The sequence below is a fragment of the Aotus nancymaae genome, unplaced genomic scaffold (genome assembly GCF_030222135.1).
Source record: "Aotus nancymaae isolate 86718 unplaced genomic scaffold, 86718_ANA_hifiasm-v0.15.2.pri h1tg000014l, whole genome shotgun sequence".
In the NCBI taxonomy this organism is placed as follows: Eukaryota; Metazoa; Chordata; class Mammalia; order Primates; family Aotidae; genus Aotus; species Aotus nancymaae.
The window spans coordinates 27,425,942-27,445,974 of NW_026988425.1; the positions used below are offsets into that span (position 1 = coordinate 27,425,942).

A 20,033-nucleotide genomic window follows, 5' to 3' on the forward strand; every position below is an offset into this window, starting at 1 on the left:
CGATAAAAATATAAATAAGCAATAATCACTAACCTCAAGAACAGATTGCAATAGACATTAATTTAAACAGATACTGGTCATCTAATGAGATAAAGGTTGCTATGAAGGCACATATATAATTATAAAATGCTATAAGAATACAGACAGTGGAACAATTAATCTGCTTTATCAAAGGGATTCAATAGTAAGAAAGATAAATAATCCTTTAGGATAAAGAACTGATGTAGAATAGGAAAGTACATGAAAGTACAGTTATAATAAGAATTTAATTATATTCTAACCAGAGATGTTCCAAAAGAAATTTGAGAAAATCTGTACATTTCCACTTATCAACTTTGAACTGACGTTCTGAGCCTAGGTGCATTATCAGGACCTAAGCAAAGCAAATAATTTTGCCAAATTCCTAAGGGCAATAAATCCTAAGAATTAGATAGTCAGAAACAGATTTTGTGAACTAGCCTCGACAGATCACAAAAATGACAGTAATGTTGAAAAATTACAATTTATAGATAACCCTTTCTGAGTCTGTAAACTTTTTCTTTTTACATATTTCTACCTTGATCCATGCTTAATTAATAAAATTAAATTTTTTTAAAAAAACTATAAATTTTGCATAGTCAGTCACTCTTTCTTGAATGTTTTCTGTTATATTAATTTGAATAATTTGCTTATCTTCACCTCCTTTTTTTTTGAGAGTTTTACTTTGACAGAGTCCAAGAGATCTAGGACTACTTTAAGATATGAACAATTCAAAAGATAAGGACAGAAATATTAGAAAACAGAGTTTATAATTATAATGATAAAATAAATACTTGGAGTATATTGAATAGATGAAAAATTTAAATTGTAATACAAATCATTGGGAAATTTATTTTTTTACATGCAATTTTATTGCTTAGTAATTTTTACTTCAGTGGTTAAAATATGCAAACAAAAATTAATGCCTAAGACAGAAAATTAGTATAATATCAACAACTAAAATATTACAATTTCCTCGTAATTGGATCTCCTGGCACTCACCTGTTTCTCCTCTTCATGCTATTTGTGTTCACCAAATTTCATATAATTCTTATGTCTCTTATACATAGTTAATTGAGGGTGTAGAGTCATCATTTCTGGTGTATGTCAATAAGTAATAACTCTGTTATTTTCCCAATTATGTGTTGGAATCATTGATAATTTACTCAAAAGAGCAGTTGGATGATCAAAATATATTTATTGCTGTTTCAATAATTGAAGAGAATGTGTCTTACATCTTTTTAGGTGGATTTTCTGAGAATTACTGAAATAGAAAAGAATCTTTCATCCCACACACCATCCTGAGGACCAGACAGCCTGCTGAGGAAACCTCAGATCCTCACCTTGATAAGAGCCATTGAAAACTGGAAAGATGGAACTGGAGAATACCTGCAGTTTGATTCTCAAACAGAAAAATGGGAAGGATGGGATTGTTTTTCATGTGCAATTTCTCCTTCCACATCGATGAATGAGAATAGATCATCCTTCCTCTGATGGGATGAGTAAGTAAACAAGAGGACTGAGGTCAAAGAAGATTGTAATACTAGAATTCTGTCTGTGTGAAAACAAAAAATAGGGTTAGGAAGAAATGGTCCACTGTCCAATAAGAATTGACAGTGGACTATAGAACTTGAGTTTGAGTAGGAAAACCCCCATTTCTCCAGTGAAAATTGTCTTTGTGAGTTGATCAGCCTCATTAACTGGTGTGATTTGCTGTATAGTAATGAGGAAGGAATATGAAGGAATTTCACACCAGCAAATCAACTGGTGTGATTTGATGTATAGTAATGAAGAAGGAATATCATTTCATCCTGAGACACTCAAATGGGTGTTTCCTTCCTCCTCCCTTCATTGTGGAAACTCAGAGAATAAATCCCTGTTGTGTTTGGGAAGAGGTGATCTCATTGCTGAATTCAGATGTTTTAGTAAATTTAGTTAATTTATTTTTTAAGAGGTGAGGCCTTAATTGTTGCCCGGGATGGACTTGAACTCTTGGACTGAAGTAATCCTCTCACCTTAGTCTCCAGAGAAACTGGGACTACAGTTGTTTTCTATTGTTACATAAAAGATTACCATAGACTTAATAACTTGAGACCCATTTATTATTCCTCTATTTTGTAGCTCAGAAATCTGAGCAAGCTCAATGGGTTTTCTGCTTAGGGTCCTCTGCTTAGGGTCTTGCAGGGTAGATCAAGGTGTCAGCTAGGGGGAACTATTATCTGGAGACTGAGGAATCCACATGTAGTTTATTTTGGTTGTTGGCCAAATTCAGTACCGTGAACTTGTGAAACTGAGGTTCCTTGTTACTTGCTGGCTGGCAGCTGAGGCTGCTCAGCTCTAAAGCCTCCGTGCATCATTTGCATATGACCTCTTCCATCATCAGAGATAGATAATGCTTCAAATCTCTGATTTCCTTTTCTACTGTCAGTAAGTGAAAACCCTCTGCTTTTAAGAATCTAGTGTGATTACATTAGGTCCCCAGTTTAAGAGGAACCGATTAGTAATCTTAATTACATCTGCAAGATTCCTTTTGCTGTGAAACATGGCCCATTAGAGGGCATGATATCTTACTGTTTTCCAAGTCCCCTGAATTAGGGTGGAAAATCTTTGGGAACTGTATGTTTTTAGAATCTTGCCTACCAGAAAAAAGTGTGAATCACTTCTGTGTTCTGTCCTACCCATTTCCCCTGCCTACATGTTGATTTCTGCCTTCAGTGGAACTTGTCTACCTCCGGTTTCTGAAATACCAACTTGCTCTTTATTAGCAGCCTTATCTGCAGAGAAGTGTTCTCGTTCTCCGCTCTGTTACATCAGTTACCATGCTCTCACTTGCTTTTCACTCCAGAACATCAAGGACATCTCCCTGTTTGTTGCCTGATTGTCTATTCTCTGTTCTTTTATCTATTCCTGTAGTATACTTTATTTGTTGTTTTAAATGTATCAGAGATAATGTGTCATTCAATTCACCATGTTTAAACAGATGTCCAGATTATTTCCTCCAGGTTGTACTGTGTGGTGATTAGGCAGAACGAATAAGCAGTTAACGCAAATGACGATGTAGTGTACATAATGCCAGATAAATTTGATCTTTTTGGAGTCAGCTTCTGCAAATGTTGCTTTCAAAGAAATGCAAGTCTGCTGAGAGTCTGGAGAAATTTTATATACAGTGAGAGATGAGGGAGAAAGGAAGGGAGGGTAAAAAAAAAAGCATAAAGAAGGAATGGAAAGAAACAAGGAACACTAGATGTCTCATTGTCATACCACATTTCACATTCCTGTACACAGTCTTACTCCTACCTTTGCATCTTATATGTAAGATTACCTGAAATCAGAAAATCCTGGACATTGAATAAACCCAAACATTATGTTTTATTTAGGGTATTGGTTGAGACATTCTCAGGATGAGCTAAATTTAACAGTTTTTTTAAAAAATTATCTAAATTCTGGAACAAGTTATAGACTATAACACTTACCTTTCTGTAAAATTAATTAATTTATATAAAACGCATTTCCTGAGGTCTTGAAGTGCTGGAATACTATTTTATGATAGGTGCTGGAGCTTTTAAAATAATTATAGTAATGATAGCACTAATAGAAAAGCAATCATTAAGGAAACCATTGCTAGGTGTCAATCATGGTGCTAACCATTTCATGTGCATTATGAAAGGGCTTGAAGTTTCATATTTTGTCCCTAATTGATGAAACTGAGGGTTAATAAATGCAGCAATTTGTTAAAGGCTAGATATCTAGGGTTAGATTTTGGTCCCTGTCTTAGGTCTATCACAAAAGTCTATGTTCATGGTTTAAATAGGCCGAATCATGTTAAGCCAAGAGGACTGAGTGAGAAGATGAGCTAGTTTGAGTAAGCTAACTTAGCAATAAAACTGGGATTTATGCTTGGAATTTAGATAGATCTGGAATTAGCTGTTTAAAGCACATGGATGTGCATAAGGGATTTATGAACTGCGTTTTACTGATTGATAGAAGTTGTCCTTAAGGTTTAGGAATTTGTTCCTTTTCAAACTGGTTTAAAGTAAATCAAAGAACTGAGGGCTAACCCCCATAATTATTTATCAATAGAAAGGAAAAGAGAAAATGAAAGAACATTTAAATTCTTCTCTCTTAGTCCCCATACCCTTTGATCTCTATTTTATTGATGTGTTCCAAGTTTTCTTTGACTGAGAAGGAGCTTATTAGATGTTCTACTTTCATATAATCAAAATAAAATGTGAGAGGAATCAAAACTCTCTAGTTTAAAACTGGTATGTTTTATTCTCTTGATTCCATTAAGCCAAGCTTAATAGCTTAATCTAATGTTATTTCAACAGATAAATACCTACGAATTTTCAATTAGATTATGCATTCATTCAACAAAATTGATTAAATATCTCTTTCTAGTTCATGCATCTTCATAAGTGGTAAACAAACAAACAAACAAAGTTAAAAGAGAGAAAGAGAGAGAATTGTCCCTAACCTCTTCAAATTTATATTTTAGAGGTGACCTTATGTTTTTAAAAAGTTAGTATTTTAAGGAAGTATCGATGCAGAAAAGTAAAGCAGTTAAATGTCATAGCCAAAGCCAGCTATATGAGTTGTATCTGGTATTGGAGAATGACATTTTATAAATGATAATGGGAGACAACTTCACTATAAAGACAATATTTGAGCAGACACCTGAAAGAAGGAAGCATGAAAGTCATATAATTCTCTGTTTAAGGCATACTGCAAGCAGAGAGAAAAGAAAATGCAAAAATATGAGAACTCTTATGGGAACTTGTTTGAAACTTTTCAGAGAGACCACTATGGCTGGAGAAGAGTGACATGTCAAGAGAGAGGATGAAATCAGAGAAGTATTAGAGGACCAGGTATTGTGGGGCATTGTAGGCAATTAACTTCAAAGATGTTTGTTTTTATTCAGAGTGAGATGAGAAGTCTATAGAGGGTCTTACAAAGAGTGTGACGTATTTCCAAATGAAGTTTTTGTATGTGATTTTGGTCAACATCATTCTCTTTTGCAAGGAACTGCCATATACATTATAGGATGTTTAACAGCATCTCTGGCCTGTACCCACTAGCTTTTCCCTAATTTTGACAATGAAAGATACTTCCAGACATTTCCAAGTATCCCCCATTAAAGGATAAAATATCCTCTAGTTAATAACCAATGTTTTAACCAGATTACATTTTTAGAAATTCTCTAATGATCTGAGAAACATGAAGATAATTTGGTAAAGGCTTTTGCTAATAATCAAAAAACACTCTATGTGTATCATCCTAGTAGTGAATATAGTGAGGCAGGGGTGGATTCTGGGTAGATTTTGAAGTTACAGCCTACAGTATTTGTTAATTTGGGATAAAAGAAAAAGGAGCAATGATTATTACCCATTTTTGTCTCAGTACCTATAAAATTAGAGTTGCTGTTTACTACTGTAGGGAAGGAACAATGAAAGTTTGGGTTACATTGACACGATATAAATTAGGACATATGTTCTGGACCTGATAAGCTTTGTATATTTGTTGGAACTCCAAATAGTGATGTCCAATAGGGATTTAGGAAAATGAATGTAGAGTTGAGGAGGGATATCTTGATTTGGGTTATACACTTGGGAGCCATCACTATAGACACTAAACCTTGTAACCAGGTGAGATGAATCATGGAATGAGTATGACTAATACTAAATGTAGTCAAATATTAGGAAGTTAGGGAGATATTGAGAAAGCAAGAAGACTGAAAAGAAGTTACGAAGGCAAGAGTGAACTGATTGCAAATCGTATTAGGAAGCATGTGATGAAGACATCAAAACATAGTTTCCAGGAGAAGAAAGAAGAGGCAGAAACTTTTTTAAAGAATATGTGACCTTGGTTGCTCTTTTGGTGGGTTAGTGTGATGCTCATCTATTACGGTGTACTCCAAACAGACTTAAAAGTAAGGAAATAACACATGATTTATGAATAATTCATTTAAAAAGTTCTGCCATAAAAGGGAAGAGGTGGGGTAACTGTGGAGAGAAGTAGAATAAAGAAAATCATTTGTGTGTGTGTGCGTGATTTTTGTTTGTTTGTTTTTTCAAAACTAAGTGGGATTGGAATAGGCTTGCATGCTGAAGGGAATGATTCATTTCATTTGAAGGGAGAAACCAGAGCAGACTGAAAAAGAGCAATTGCTGAAGCAATAGATGTGAGTAAGCTGGAAAGGATGAAATCTAATGCAGTGGAGAAGGGTTGGCTTCCGCTGAAGAGTTCTTCTGTGATAAGGAGAGAGGGCTAAGCATGTGCTTAGCAATAAAGGTAAGTTGGTGTGGAGATTGGAGCACAATAAAGCTCTCTTTTGATTACTTCTATTTTCATGAGATGGAGAGTAAGGCCTTCAGCTGAGAGACATGTTAGAAAAAGAGCTCTTTGAAGTTTAAGGTGAAAATGATGTGAAATAGTCATTTAAAGACTAGGGAATTGTTCTAAAAATAGAGCATAGGCTTCTTGGGACCAATCAGGGCTAAGTTTGTGGGTGGATATGACTATATGAATGTGTGTAAATATATTCTTTAATATAAAATGTTTAGCAAGTATTTTTACATTTAATCTATATGTTACTTGGATTTTTAACTAATCTCCTCGCACATTCATCTATACCTTTTTATAAATATTTAGATGGTTCTCAAATATAGCTCAGTTAGAACATTTATTGTATTAATTAATCGTAAGCCTAAATGTACTTTAACTAGAAAGGATATGAATATCCCTTGACATAATTAATGAAATCGCAAAATCTAGATGCAAAATAATCACTACTTTGAAAGTAAGATGGCTCATAAAAGAAAGGATTACTAAATATGGTGAAATTTAGTCATAAATTCGACAAGTATTAGTCTCCTATGACTCTGTGTCCTAAAAGCATAAGCAAGTCATTCGAGAACATAAAATAGGTTATTTATCTCATTATAAGAGCTCTAACTGGATTTTTTTAAAGGCATAAATAACGTATTTGGGATTAAATTAATTAAAGGAGGAGAAAAGTTGGCTTCCGCTGAAGAGTTCTTCTGTGATAAGGAGGAAAGAGGACTCAGCATGTGGGTTTTTATAAGAAGAGCTTCATCAGGTAGGTAACATTTGTTCTGGAACTTAAAGAATGAATAGAATAAGAGTGAAGAGTATTTCAAACACAGACATAAGAAACTGGAAAGACATTTTGGGGAGGGTGTGAGGGAAGAACAATCCATTCTGGTTAAAACCACTTCCAAGAGAGGGTAAATAAACAGACACATAGATACTATCGAGGTTATATTGAAGACATTACTGAGGCATTTGGAAGTTATCTTTAGACTAGGAACAGCTGACCTTGTTCAAGGTAACCCAACCAGGAAAAATTACATAAGCTTTCTACTTTAGAAAGTTAATTGCATGGAGAATGGACTGAAACGTGGATGGTTGGGTACAAGAAGGTCAGTCAGCTGATTCATGCAGTCTGATAGTTCCTGAGGAGTGGCTGACTCAGTGAGGTTGGTTAAAAAGCAACCAGTTTAAAGGAAACATTTAAAGACTTCCCTGACCAGCTGAATGGGGAGGAAGGAGTGATAAGTGAGAGAAAAGATCAGTTCTATCTCAATAGTTGTCCTTTGAAACTGCTGTCTTATAACTTTCAGTGAGCTAGACTTAGCTGTTTTAATTAACATATTCAAATGACCCATAATCACATGTGAATGTGATTAATGAAATAATTGTTTTGATAAAAATGAAGATACTTTCTCTTTACTTATCTCAAAGCAGATAAAACCTAGATAAATGTGTTTTTGATCTCATTAACAAATATGTTTAATCAGATTTTTAAGGATTTTCTGATGGTTGCTTGTGAAATGGAGTTGGTTTTGGTTAATCATTGGGGGAAAAATAAGATCTGCATTTCTTTCATTCCTTATGATTCTATGATTTATACTTTTACTTGAATACCCTGATGTTTCTTTATTTCTTGTTCCTACAGTACCATAGACTTCAGAAAGTAGCAGTTAATAAAATAAAAGCCTAGAGCATACAAAATGTTTTTTTTTATTAGCTCTGCAACTGAGATAGCCAAACTTTCAAAGTAGTAAATCCCTATCTTTAAAGGGTAAGAGGCTGATCAGGCAGTTCATATACTAAATCCGAGGGCAGCAAATTAAATAGCCTCTGAAAATTAAAAATCACTTTACAATGAACATTCTTATCACAAAGCAAACCATAATAAATAACCGACCGTCACTTTTCTATTGGAAAGAACTATACATAGTAATTGGGCAAAATTAATTTCAATGAGACTCATGACTTTCGTTTTCCTGATGAAATTAGTATAAACTAACAAGACCTGTGAACTGTTAATTTTTTTAAGTCATTGCACTAAAATAATCAGATTATTAATTCTATTTACATCCTCAGTTGTAGCTATTTAAATCGCTAACACAATAGTAATGCTGCCAGAAATAAATATGCTGCTGAGGATTTATCTCCTTATAGATTTTCATTCAAACAGTCAGACATCTGCATTTTTCACCTTCCTGAATATAAAACTAAGCTAAACAATTGACTTAATTATAATCAGGATATTCTGGCACATTTGCCACAAAGAATCCTTTTAAACTAATAATAAAATAAATACGTTTGTATGTAACATTCAAATGTGATGTGCAATTTCCTGATAGTTTACAGTAATTGTTTAAATTAGCTAGTTCATTAAATATAACAGTTTTTAAAACCAATGTAAGCTTAGAAGAAGATAGAAATTTCTCAAAGAGAAAAATTGTTTTTTGAAAAACAGGTTAATTCATAAGAAAATTTTCTTTAACACCAAAAATGAACAAACAAAAACCAAGAGAATGGTCAAAACCCCATAGAAAAAAACAGTGATGCTGATTTTGATTCATTTATTTTGTGGCCTTTGCAGGTTTACTCTTATAAACTGGAAATTATGAATACTTAACTGTATTTATACACTGATAATTATATGAGTATGCCTGTAAACGTTCTATAATTTTTGTTTCAAACAAATATGTTTTCATCTGTTTTTTATGAATGGTCACAATTGGATTTTCGATGCCAGAAAAAATAGCAATCGAGTTTAGAAAGGAGCCCATATTCTCTTGGACCTTGAATTATTCCTTCCTACTTGAGAAGTAATTTTCAACATAAACATATATTGCTATGAACTGATCAGAAGTGTTTGAGTCAAAGAAATCAGCACAAAAATTCTTTAAATAGCACCAAAAATGCCTCAAAAATCTTTTGCTATTGAATGAAGTGTGGTTAATCATGGAGTAGTGTATTGAGATGGCTTTGTAAGACACTGGCAATGTATTATCTGATTGTGCTTTGCTTTAATTTGCTCCACTTTTTGGCACTTTGCATATATTGTGCTTTTTACAAATTGAAGGTTTGTGGCAACCCTAGGTTGAACAAGTCTATTGACAACATTTTTCCAACAGCATGTGCTTACTTCATATCTGCATGTTAAATTTTAGTAATTCTGGCAACATTTCAAGCTTTTCTATTATGATTATATTTGTTATAATGATCTGTGATCAGTGATCTTTCATGTTGCTATGGTTATTGTTTTGGCATTCCATAAACCATGTCCCCCATATAAGACAGCAAACTTTCTTGACAAATGTTGGTGTTCTGACTTCTCTACCAACCAACAGCTCCCTCATCTCTCTCCTTATCCTCAAGCCTCTCTATTCTTTAACACACAATAATATTAACATTAGACTAATTAATAACTCCACAGTCATCCCTAATGTTTAAGTGAAAGGAAGAATGACACATTTCTAACTTTAAATAAAAAGCTAGAAATCATTAAGCTCGGTGAGGAAGACATGTTGAAAGCTGAGATAAGCCTAAAGCCAAGTCTCTTGTGCTAGTCAGCCAAGTGGTGAATGCAAAGGAAAAGTTACTGAAGGAAATTAAAACTGCTACTCCAGTGAACACATGAATGAGAAGAAAGCAAGTCAGCCGTATTGCTAATATGGAGAAAGTTTCTTTGTCTGGATAGAAGATCAAACCAGCCATAACATTCCTTAAGCCAAAGCCTGATCCAGAGTGGGGCTCCTAACTCCCTTCAACTTTTACCAGTGGCTTAGGTGAAGAAGCTGCAGAGGAAATGTTCAAAGCTGGCAGAGGTCAATTCATCTTGTTTAAGCACTGGTGCCATCTTCATAACATGAAAGTACAGGGATAAAACAGCAAGTACTGATGTAGAAGCTGCGGGAAGGTATCTAGAAGATCTAGCTAAGATCATTGATGAAGATGACTACACTAAACACAAGATTTTCAATGTAGATGAAACAGCCTTGTAATTCAAGAAGGTGGAACCTGGGACTTTCATAGCTAGAGAGGTAGAGTCAATGCCTACCTTCAAAGCTTCAGAGAACAGGCTGACTCTTGTTAGGAGCTAATGCAGTTGGTGACTTTAAGTTGAAGCCAATGCTCATTTACCATTCCAAAAGCCCTCAGCTTTAAGCATTATTCTAAATTGACTGTCTGTGCTCTGTAATAAGAACATCAAAGCCTGGATGATGGCACATCTGTTTACAGCATTAGTGAACATTTTAAGCTCCCTATTGAGACCTACTGCTCAGGAAAACAGAAATTCTTTCAAATTTTTACTGCTCATTGATAGTGTACCTGGTTACCCCAAGCCTTCTGATGGAGATATACAAGGATATTAATGTTGTTTTCATGCCTGCTAACACAATATTCATTCTGCAGCCATGGATTAAGGAGTCGTTTGAACTTTCAAGTCTCTTTATTAAAAAATACATTTTGTAAGGAGATAGTTCCCATAGATAGTGATTCCTCTGATGGATCAGGGCAAAGTTAATTAAAATCCTTCAATTCCATAATTTATACTTCAATAAGAAAGGATTCATCTTTCTAGAGGCTCTTAAAAATATTTGTGATTCATGGGAGGAAGTCAAAATGGCAACATTAACAACAGTTTGGAAGAAGTTGACTGCAACCCTCATCGATGACTTTGAGAATTTCAGGACTTCTTTAGAGGAAGTGTCTGCAGATGTGGTGGAAACAAGAGACTAGATTTAAAAGGGGAGTCTAAAGTCATGACTGAATTGCTACAATCTCATGATAAAACTTGAGCAGATGAAGAGTTTTTTTTATTATTATTATTTTTATTTTTTATTGCATTTTAGGTTTTGGGGTACATGTGAAGAACATGCAAGATGGTTGCATAGGTGCATACGTGGCAGTGTGATTTGCTGCCTTCCTCCCCTTCACCTATATGTGGCTTTTCTCCCCATGCTGTCTCTCCCCAACTTCCCACCCCCCGCTGTCCCTCCCCTAGTCCCCCCAACAGACCCCAGTGTATAGTGCTCCCCTCCCTGTGTCCATGTGTTCTCATTGTTCAACACCCACCTATGAGTGAGAACATGTGGTGTTTGATTTTGTGTTCTTGTGTCAGTTTGCTGAGAATGATTGTTTCCAGGTTCATCGATGTCCCTACAAAGGACACGGACTCATCGTTTTTGATGGCTGCATAATATTCCATGGTTTATATGTGCCACATTTTCCCTGTCCAGTCTATCATCGATGGGCATTTGGGTTGGTTCCAGGTCTTTGCTACTGTAAACTGTGCTGCAATGAACATTCGTGTGCATGTGTCCTTATAGTAGAACGATTTATAATCCTTTAGATATATACCCAGTAATGGGATTGCTGGATCAAATGGAATTTCTATTTCTAGGTCCTTGAGGAATCGCCACACTGTCTTCCACAATGGTTGAACTAATTTACACTCCCACCAACAGTGTAAAAGTGTTCCTATTTCTCCACATCCTCTCCAGCATCTGTTGTCTCCAGATTTTTTAATGAAGAGTTAATTCTTATGAATGTGCAAAGAAAATGGTTTCATGATATGGATTCTAGTACCAATGAAGATTCTATGTACATTGTTGAAAGGACAACAAAAAATTTAGAATATTACATAAACTTAGTTGATAAGGCATTGATAGAGTTTGAACATACTGACTCAAACATTGAAACAATATTTAATGTTGATAAAATGCTGTCAAACAGCATAGCAGTCTGTAGAGAAATCTTTTATGAAAGGAAGAGTCTATTGACATAGCAAACTTCATTGTTGTCTTATTTTTGGAAATTGCCATAGCCACTCAAACCTTCAGCAATCACCACCCCATAGGAGCCATTATCACTGAAGCAAGATCCTCCACCAGCAAAGATTACAACTCACTGAATGCTCAGATGCTTGTTAGTATTCTTGAGCAATAAAGTACTTTTTAATTAAAGTATGTACATTTCTTAGACATAATGCTATAGACTGCAGTATATTGTAAACATAACTTTTACATGAACTGGAAAACCAAAAATTTGTGTGACTCACTTTATTGTGATATTTATACAACATCAATATTGGTCTGAAAACTGATCTCACATTATCTATGGGATATGCTGGTAATATATAATAGCTATGCATTGTGACCTTGAGTGTGTCTGTGTGTATAAATATGATTTATTAAAGCAGTGAAGTGTGAAAGCAATGCATGTGAGTTAAAAACCTCACTCTAACCCATGTTCTCTCTCTTTTATTTTTTAATGGCTGAATTCCTTGTCCTTATAAAATTTCTAAAGTAAAGATAATACAGTGAAATAAAGTAAGTAGAACTTAGGCACCCTCAGGTTTTATTAGAGCTTAACAATCCCATGAAACTTCAAACATGAAATTTGGCAACATGGGACTCTGAAGTGAAAGTGTATTTCCAAGTTATAATATATTTATGGCAGGACCACTTAATAAAATATTAAATTATTATTTGCCTTTCCATGTTTTCTTCTTCTTCAAGTTACATATGTAGTTGGGATTTGTAATTCTTTGTCATGCAAGAGTTTGGAGAAACATGTTAAATGAACATTTTGTTTTCATAAATGTCCCATGCAGTGAGGGAAGAATACACTCTGTTCTAGAGCAGTTGAAAGAAAGCAGAGAATGTGGGGGAAGTAAGTACAAAGCGAGAAATCCCCATAGTGAAGGAAGGATTAACAACTGTGATTCTTACCAGCGATGATGACACTGATTCCTAGCTGTGCCCTAGAGAGGTAGTAAAACCTCAGAGGGAAATGGTTAAATGGTAAATGCATAGGTGTTGGACTCAAACTCTGTAGTTTTGAGCCTTGTTTGAAATTTTCAAGTCCTCTTTATGACATTGAAGCAGCTTAGAAATATACAGAGATTTTTTTCCCCATGGATTACTTGGTGTAAAGATGGAGAAACCGTCCCATAATACAGTACAATAATAAACAAGATAGAAATTCTCAACAGTTCAGTGTTAGAATTTTAGTGTTACATTAGTCTTGACAGAGGACAGGCAGACAGATCAAAAGGTAGACAGTGACAGAATAAAAATTTCAATATGTCTTGCACAATGCAGTCTTAGAACAAGGTGCACACCCACAATTCATTTAACCTTTTAACAATCAAAAGTGCTAAATCATCTGACCCTAAACTAGTTTAATTTTGTTCTTTTAAAGAACTCTTTAGTTATTGAACTTGTTCCCAAAAACCTTGAAATAAGTATTTTAATACTATGAAATAGATCTTGTAGTATTTTTCCTTTCTTCAACCATTATGTTTCAAGTATGAATCGTAACTCCAAATGTCCATGAACTACTATATTTGCGAGCCGAAAACCAATAGCGGAATAAATTATTTCCCTTCTGCAAATTTTATCTGGGAGTTCTTTTTCTTTTTCTCTCTTGGAACATTTTTTTTCCACCTTTACAAATGTCCTCATGTTATTATGTACTCACACTTCCAACAGGGCAAGCAATGATCATTTCTGTCTGGAAGGCGTAACTGCTCCATGTATAATGGAGGAGACTGAGGGAGCTCTGTGAAGCATGTGCCTATAAGAGCTACTCATTTTAGTTTTATGAGTTAGGAGTCAGAACTATGATTTTCTCTCTCTTTTTGTTCTTTGCCTTTTAAAACCAAGCATCTTATAAATACTAAATAAGGTGGTCACAATTCAACTTTGTCAATGTTGCAGCAAACATGGGCTTTTAAATCAGATGTCTTCTCAATTAGGATAAATTCTAAAATCCAGGTAGTCTACATTTTTTAGTTGGTAATATTGTGAAGAAAAGAAGTGACTTCCAAACTGTGTGTATGCATGTCTTTATATATAGATACATCTCTTCATTTATAGTGTGTGTATTCACACTCAAAATTCCGTGCTTTGCTGTTTCTATGGTTTTAGTCATCGGTAGCAGGAAATATATTTTTATCTTGAAGTAATTGTCCATTTGACTTAAAGTGGCATACATTAGGGCTAATTAAAAGTTAATTGGCAAGTCTTTCACATATTACCTCTACACTTTTACAAATAATCTATATATGTCAGCCTTCAGAAGCTTGTAAAGGCAATACAGATAAGTTCTTCTCCTGCCAAGTAAACAAGTAAAAATTTCTTCTGTACTTCAAGAGGTTTTTTTTCAGTGTGAGAATTCTTTTTTGAAAGAAGTCTCTTTCTCATTTGCAGATCACAGGACTATTTTCACTTCTTGTCCATTCTCACATTTGGATAAAACAACTTTGTTTTTGAATGCATACATAAGCCACCTGGCTTGCTTTTCATCGCCAGCCTAATGGGTGAATGGAATGAGACTGCCGGCAGCTTGAAGCAAATCTAGAAAGGGCTGTTCTGACAATTTCTAAGTCCTGAAAATAGCACACTGCCTTTCTGATAGTGTATTCAATTTATTTAAATGGTTTTGCTGAGGGAAAATCATTTTTCCTTCTGTTGCTCTGTTCATTATTTTCAGCTTCTTTTGCCATTTGACTTGATTCACTGACTCGAAGATCTGTCACCTTCTTAAACACAACTTGAAAATAGATTATTTTTTCAAGGATGAGGCCTTTTATATTTTTCACTGATCAAATTCAATTGCATATTTATTTATTAAAATATACATATACAACATAATATAGATACTTTGCAACTGGAGATATGTTGATGAAAGCAGCACATCGGCCAGTGTTAATTACCCATATAGGGTTTGAATTCAAGCAAAATCCACAGTAATGCTTACTGGCAGACTGATTTGAGGGAAGAAAGAATAAAAAAGGATGGGACATCAGTTTCCTCACCTTTCTAAAGCATTTATCATTTTGAAGTAGAAATAGTAATATATTTCTTGTCATGATTGTTAGTTTATACTCTGTGCTTTCGAGATTTTTTGTTGTTCTTCTTGTTTATTTATAGGTGTCTCACTTAGTTTCAGCAAACATTGACAGTGACTTAAATAGATAGAGTACAAAAGGAGACATTGAAAAAATCATTTGGAAAATAAATGGCATAGAAAAAAAAAATGGCAAGGAGAAAGACCATGTAAATCTTGCAGGGAGCACACAGAACATGTTATGGTCAAAATTATTTACCAAATCTATTACTAATGGATGGCTACAAATTATCTCAAACCACCCCACAGTTAATGCCAAAAAGATGGAACAGTAAGTTAAATGATTTATGATAGTAATAAAATCAAATTAGTTACTTAGGGGAGAAAAAAGTTACACCCCTATTAAAACTAACTTCAAGTTAAATGTCAGTAAAATCACTGTTTAAGGGTTTGGAATAATGTGGGCCACATATTCTTTTCTAGTATTGTCGATAATAATTAGTTAAATAGTTATACTGCATTACCTAACATAAGCCAGTTAAATATTGTGTACAGTGATAACAACAAAGGAAATACTATATACCATAACTTTGACTCAGTAATTTTTTTATACAAAGCCCTTCAGTTGATTTTGTTATAGAAAAGTAAGAGAAAATATAGAATTCTCTAGTGGAGATTGCTATATAATTAATCAAATAATAATGCCCACTAACTCTGATTCTCTATGAATATCATTTTTTATAAGCATCAGTATCCAGAGACCTGTGTTCAAATTAACTCCTTTAGCTTATTGTAACTTGCTTACTTCAAAACCAAAGTATGAGAAAAAGTACATCCTAACAGAAATCTCCACAGGTTTATCATTTCTATATTGTACTGGAGGTCCTACTAAAACAAATAGGCAATTAAAAGATATAAAACCCAAGGAAGAACTAAGACTATATTATTTTGCACATTACATGATCTTATATGTAGAAAATCATTAGAACTAAAAGTAATTGCAAAAACTACAATAAGTTTTGCACCAACCTGATCATAAATGAGTTCAGCATTATTGCAGGATATAAGATCAAGATACAAAAATCACTTTCTATACATGAGTAATGAAAATATAAAAATAAAATTAAGACATCATTTCCATTTTTATAAAAAAGTTATAAATGTATTTTACAAAGGAAGTACAAGACTTGCATACTGAAAGCTACAGAACAGTATTAAAGGTAATCAATAAATGGGAAGACATCTCATGTTCATTGAATTATTTTAAAGTTGATTTACAGATTCAACACAATCCCTATCAAAATCCCAGCTTCCTTTATTGCAGAAATTGGCAAGTTGACCGAAAAGTTTATCTGAAAATGCAAGAGACCCAAAATAGCCAAAAATTCTTGAAAATAAAGAAAAATTTTGAGGATTCACAATTCCCAATTTCAAAACTCACTACATAGCTACAGTAATCAAGATATTGTGTTAGTAGCACACTGTAGATGGAAATTAATCAAATAGAATTCTGAGTCCAGAAATAAACTCTACATTAATGGTCAGTTGATTTTCAACAAAGTGGCCAAGAAAATCCAATGAATGGAAGAAGTCTTTTCAACAAATGGTGCCGGGGCAAATGGAAACTCATGTGCAAATGATTAAATTTGGAATGATACTTCATAACATAGAAAACATTAACTGATAGTAGATTAAATACATAAATTTAAGAGCTAAAATTACAAAGGTATTAGCAAAATATATAGGCATGATTATTTTTCTTTTTTAATATTTATTTTCTCCATTGTACATCCATTTCTTTGACCTTGGATGAGGCAATGGTTTTTAGATATGATATGAAACCACAAGCAATAGAAAAAAGCATTCATTGAAATAGTATTCACAAATTTTAGTGAATACTATAATATATATATATACTATAATATATATACTACAGTATAATAATATTCTATAATATATTAAAACTCTTACAATTCAACAGCAAAAAGTAAAATAGCACGTTCTTTTTTTTTTTTTCTGAGATCAAATTTTGCTGTGTCACCCAGGCTGGAGTGCAGTGGTGCAATCTTGGCTCACTGCAACCTTCACCTCCTGGGTTCAAGTGATTCTCCTACCTCAGCATCCCAAGTAGCTGGGATTACAGGCGTGCCCCACTATGTCTGGCTAATTTTTGTATTTTCATTAGAGATGGGGTTTCACTATGTTGTCCAGGCTGGTTTTTAACTTCTGACTTCGAGTGATCCATCCACCTCAGCCTCCCAAAGTGCTAGGATTACAGATGTGAGCCACTGTGCCTGACCACAAATAGCACAATCAGAAAAAAATAAAGGATTTGAACTGATGGTTTTCCAAATAATGTATATAAATGCCCAATAAGCATGTGAAAAGAAAGCTCCATATAATTGGTCAAACCATGATATACCATTTCCTACACAATAGGTTACCTAATCAAAAAATTGAAAAGTAAGTGTTGGAGATGATATGGACAAATTGAGACTCATGCATTACTGTGGAATTGCAAAATGGCACAGTCACCTTGGATATCTGTTTAGAATTACTTGATAAAGTTATACATAATGTTAACGTGATCTATCAATTCTTCTATTAGGTATAAACTCAAGATCAGAAACATGTACACACACAAACACACGACAAGATTCAAAACATCACTGGTTATTATAACTATAAGGTGAAAACAACCCAAAATTTCCATCAATGAATAAACAAAATGTGACTTATTTATGTAATAAAATTGTATTTGTCATAAAAAAAATGGGTCACTGATGCATACAACACGATGAATGAATCTTGAAAACATTAGATTGGCTTTTCCTATTGTCTGTTGTTTATCTTTTGTGATTTTTCACTTTTTCTATGTTTTTGTTTATTTTTGTACTTTTGGACGCTCTTCCCAAGTTTATGGTTGCAATGAAACTGAGACTAGGCTCATAAACTCAAAGTGTTTGAATCCAAAGCATCTTTAAGATATGATTCAGTCAAGTCTTCTTTACTCTAAAGGGAAAATAAAATTAATCCAATTTATTTTATCATAAATAAACCATTTTTGGCTCTGGAGTTCTAAATATAATTACTTCTTTTAAAAGGTGGATCAGAAAGGAAATAGGGACTCTTGTAGGTGAGGGCTGAAAGATCTGACTGTATTCTATCAGCAGATCAAAGGTGAGGAACAGCTTGGGAGAGCAGGATAATTTTATGGGAATGATCCAATTTAGGAGTCGTTAAACAAATAGAGTTTTGCTGCTATGATTTTTTTAAGTATAGATATAAGAAATGATAACTCTGGCTTGTGTTGGATCAGCAATTAAGAAATACAAAGAAGGAAAGAAATTTCTCCAGAATATGTGCTGATGAACTCTCTACAGTATATTTTATTTCAGTTACCTGGGAAAATGTAACTAACCTATCTTTGGCAAAGTTTTACTGTAGGTATCAGTAAATCTTTATTGAGAGACAGGAAAAGGTAGATAAATATAGGAGAAAATGAACCTCCTAAAATTAGTCTATAACAAAAATAATAGAATAAAATTTAAAGTCTGTTGCACACCAGTTCATGGAAGACATAACAGTTATTAAAAATCTTATCCCAATTTTTCCAATAATTCCTTAAAAATCTATTTTAAAAAACATAATTTGAATCACCATTTTCTGAAAACATTACACGATTTTCATATCTTTGCCTTTGTTTGACCAATTACCATTGTTACTACTTTTATTTTGAAGTCCTATATAGACATAAGTAGCCAATTGATATGGCTATCTCTTGCATTAAAATCCCCTTGTGCTACTGCAAAACAAAAACAAAAACAAAAACTCCCCCATGTGCTCTGTGGCTCCCTCATAACTTAAGTTTTAATTAAATTTCTTCTATAGCACTTATATCTTTGTGAAGCATATAGTAAACTCCTGACAATTATCCCGTAGCACCTAGAGATGGTAAATTTCTCATTATCATTAACTTTTCTCCCCCTCAAATGTCTAACCAGTTGAATTGCATATGGTAGATAAAAAATCAAACAATTTTTACTTTTCTTTTATGGTATATGAGATACTGATGGATTTCAAAGGGATAAACTAACTTTCAAATAAACTTAGGCTGAAAAAATGAATGGAATATTTTCTTTCAATTAGCTTAACTAGTAAATTTGGATAGGTGTATCTCCCTTCTGCTTCCAATTCTATTTGCATTTGCTGTTAGACAGGTATTTTACACTTTTGGTTTGTATATTTATTGTGGAAAACAGAAACGTACCTGTTCCAGGAAATGTTAGCCAGTCAACTTGATGTCCAGAAATGTTCTGCTCCACATTTGGCCCCTCCGTTAATTTTAATAGCTTCTTGTAGGTCTTGAGCTTAATTGTAAGGTTCTTCTTGATGTAATAACTGTCCTATGACAACAATTTATTACTTGAATTTAAGGATGGAGAATGCAAACAATAAATAGAAAATATATTGGCCCCTTAACTGAGAATACCTTCTGTTAGAATGGCAGTTTGCTTCTCTGTTTTAAATCAGCCATACTTTGGACACGAAAGGACACAGTTACATTTACCTGGGTCTACTTCTTTAAGAAAATAGGTTGTAAATAATTGTGGCAAAATAGTAATTTGTCATCATCACATTTTTGAAATACAATGAAAAAGAAAAATCAAATTTTTAATTGTTTTGATTATTAAGATGTTTAAAACCTTATATTTGAGATCCATTATCTTTTAACATGTATTGACATTTTGTGTCCTTTAAAATGGACCACATACATTCAGGAGTATTTTAATAAAAATAATAATTATTATAGGAAACTAACATCTTTAATTATTATAAGT

General features: G+C 33.6%; 1 long non-coding RNA gene across 1 annotated transcript; it reads left to right on the forward strand.

Annotated features, from left to right (window-relative positions):
- Positions 1 to 6,183: 6,183 nt before the first annotated feature.
- On the forward strand, positions 6,184 to 11,916 carry LOC135274771 (uncharacterized). The gene is made up of 3 exons (XR_010342523.1): positions 6,184 to 6,306; positions 7,022 to 7,114; positions 11,741 to 11,916. It is a non-coding gene; the product is annotated as an uncharacterized LOC135274771 (long non-coding RNA).
- The last annotated feature ends 8,117 nt before the right edge of the window (positions 11,917 to 20,033 follow it).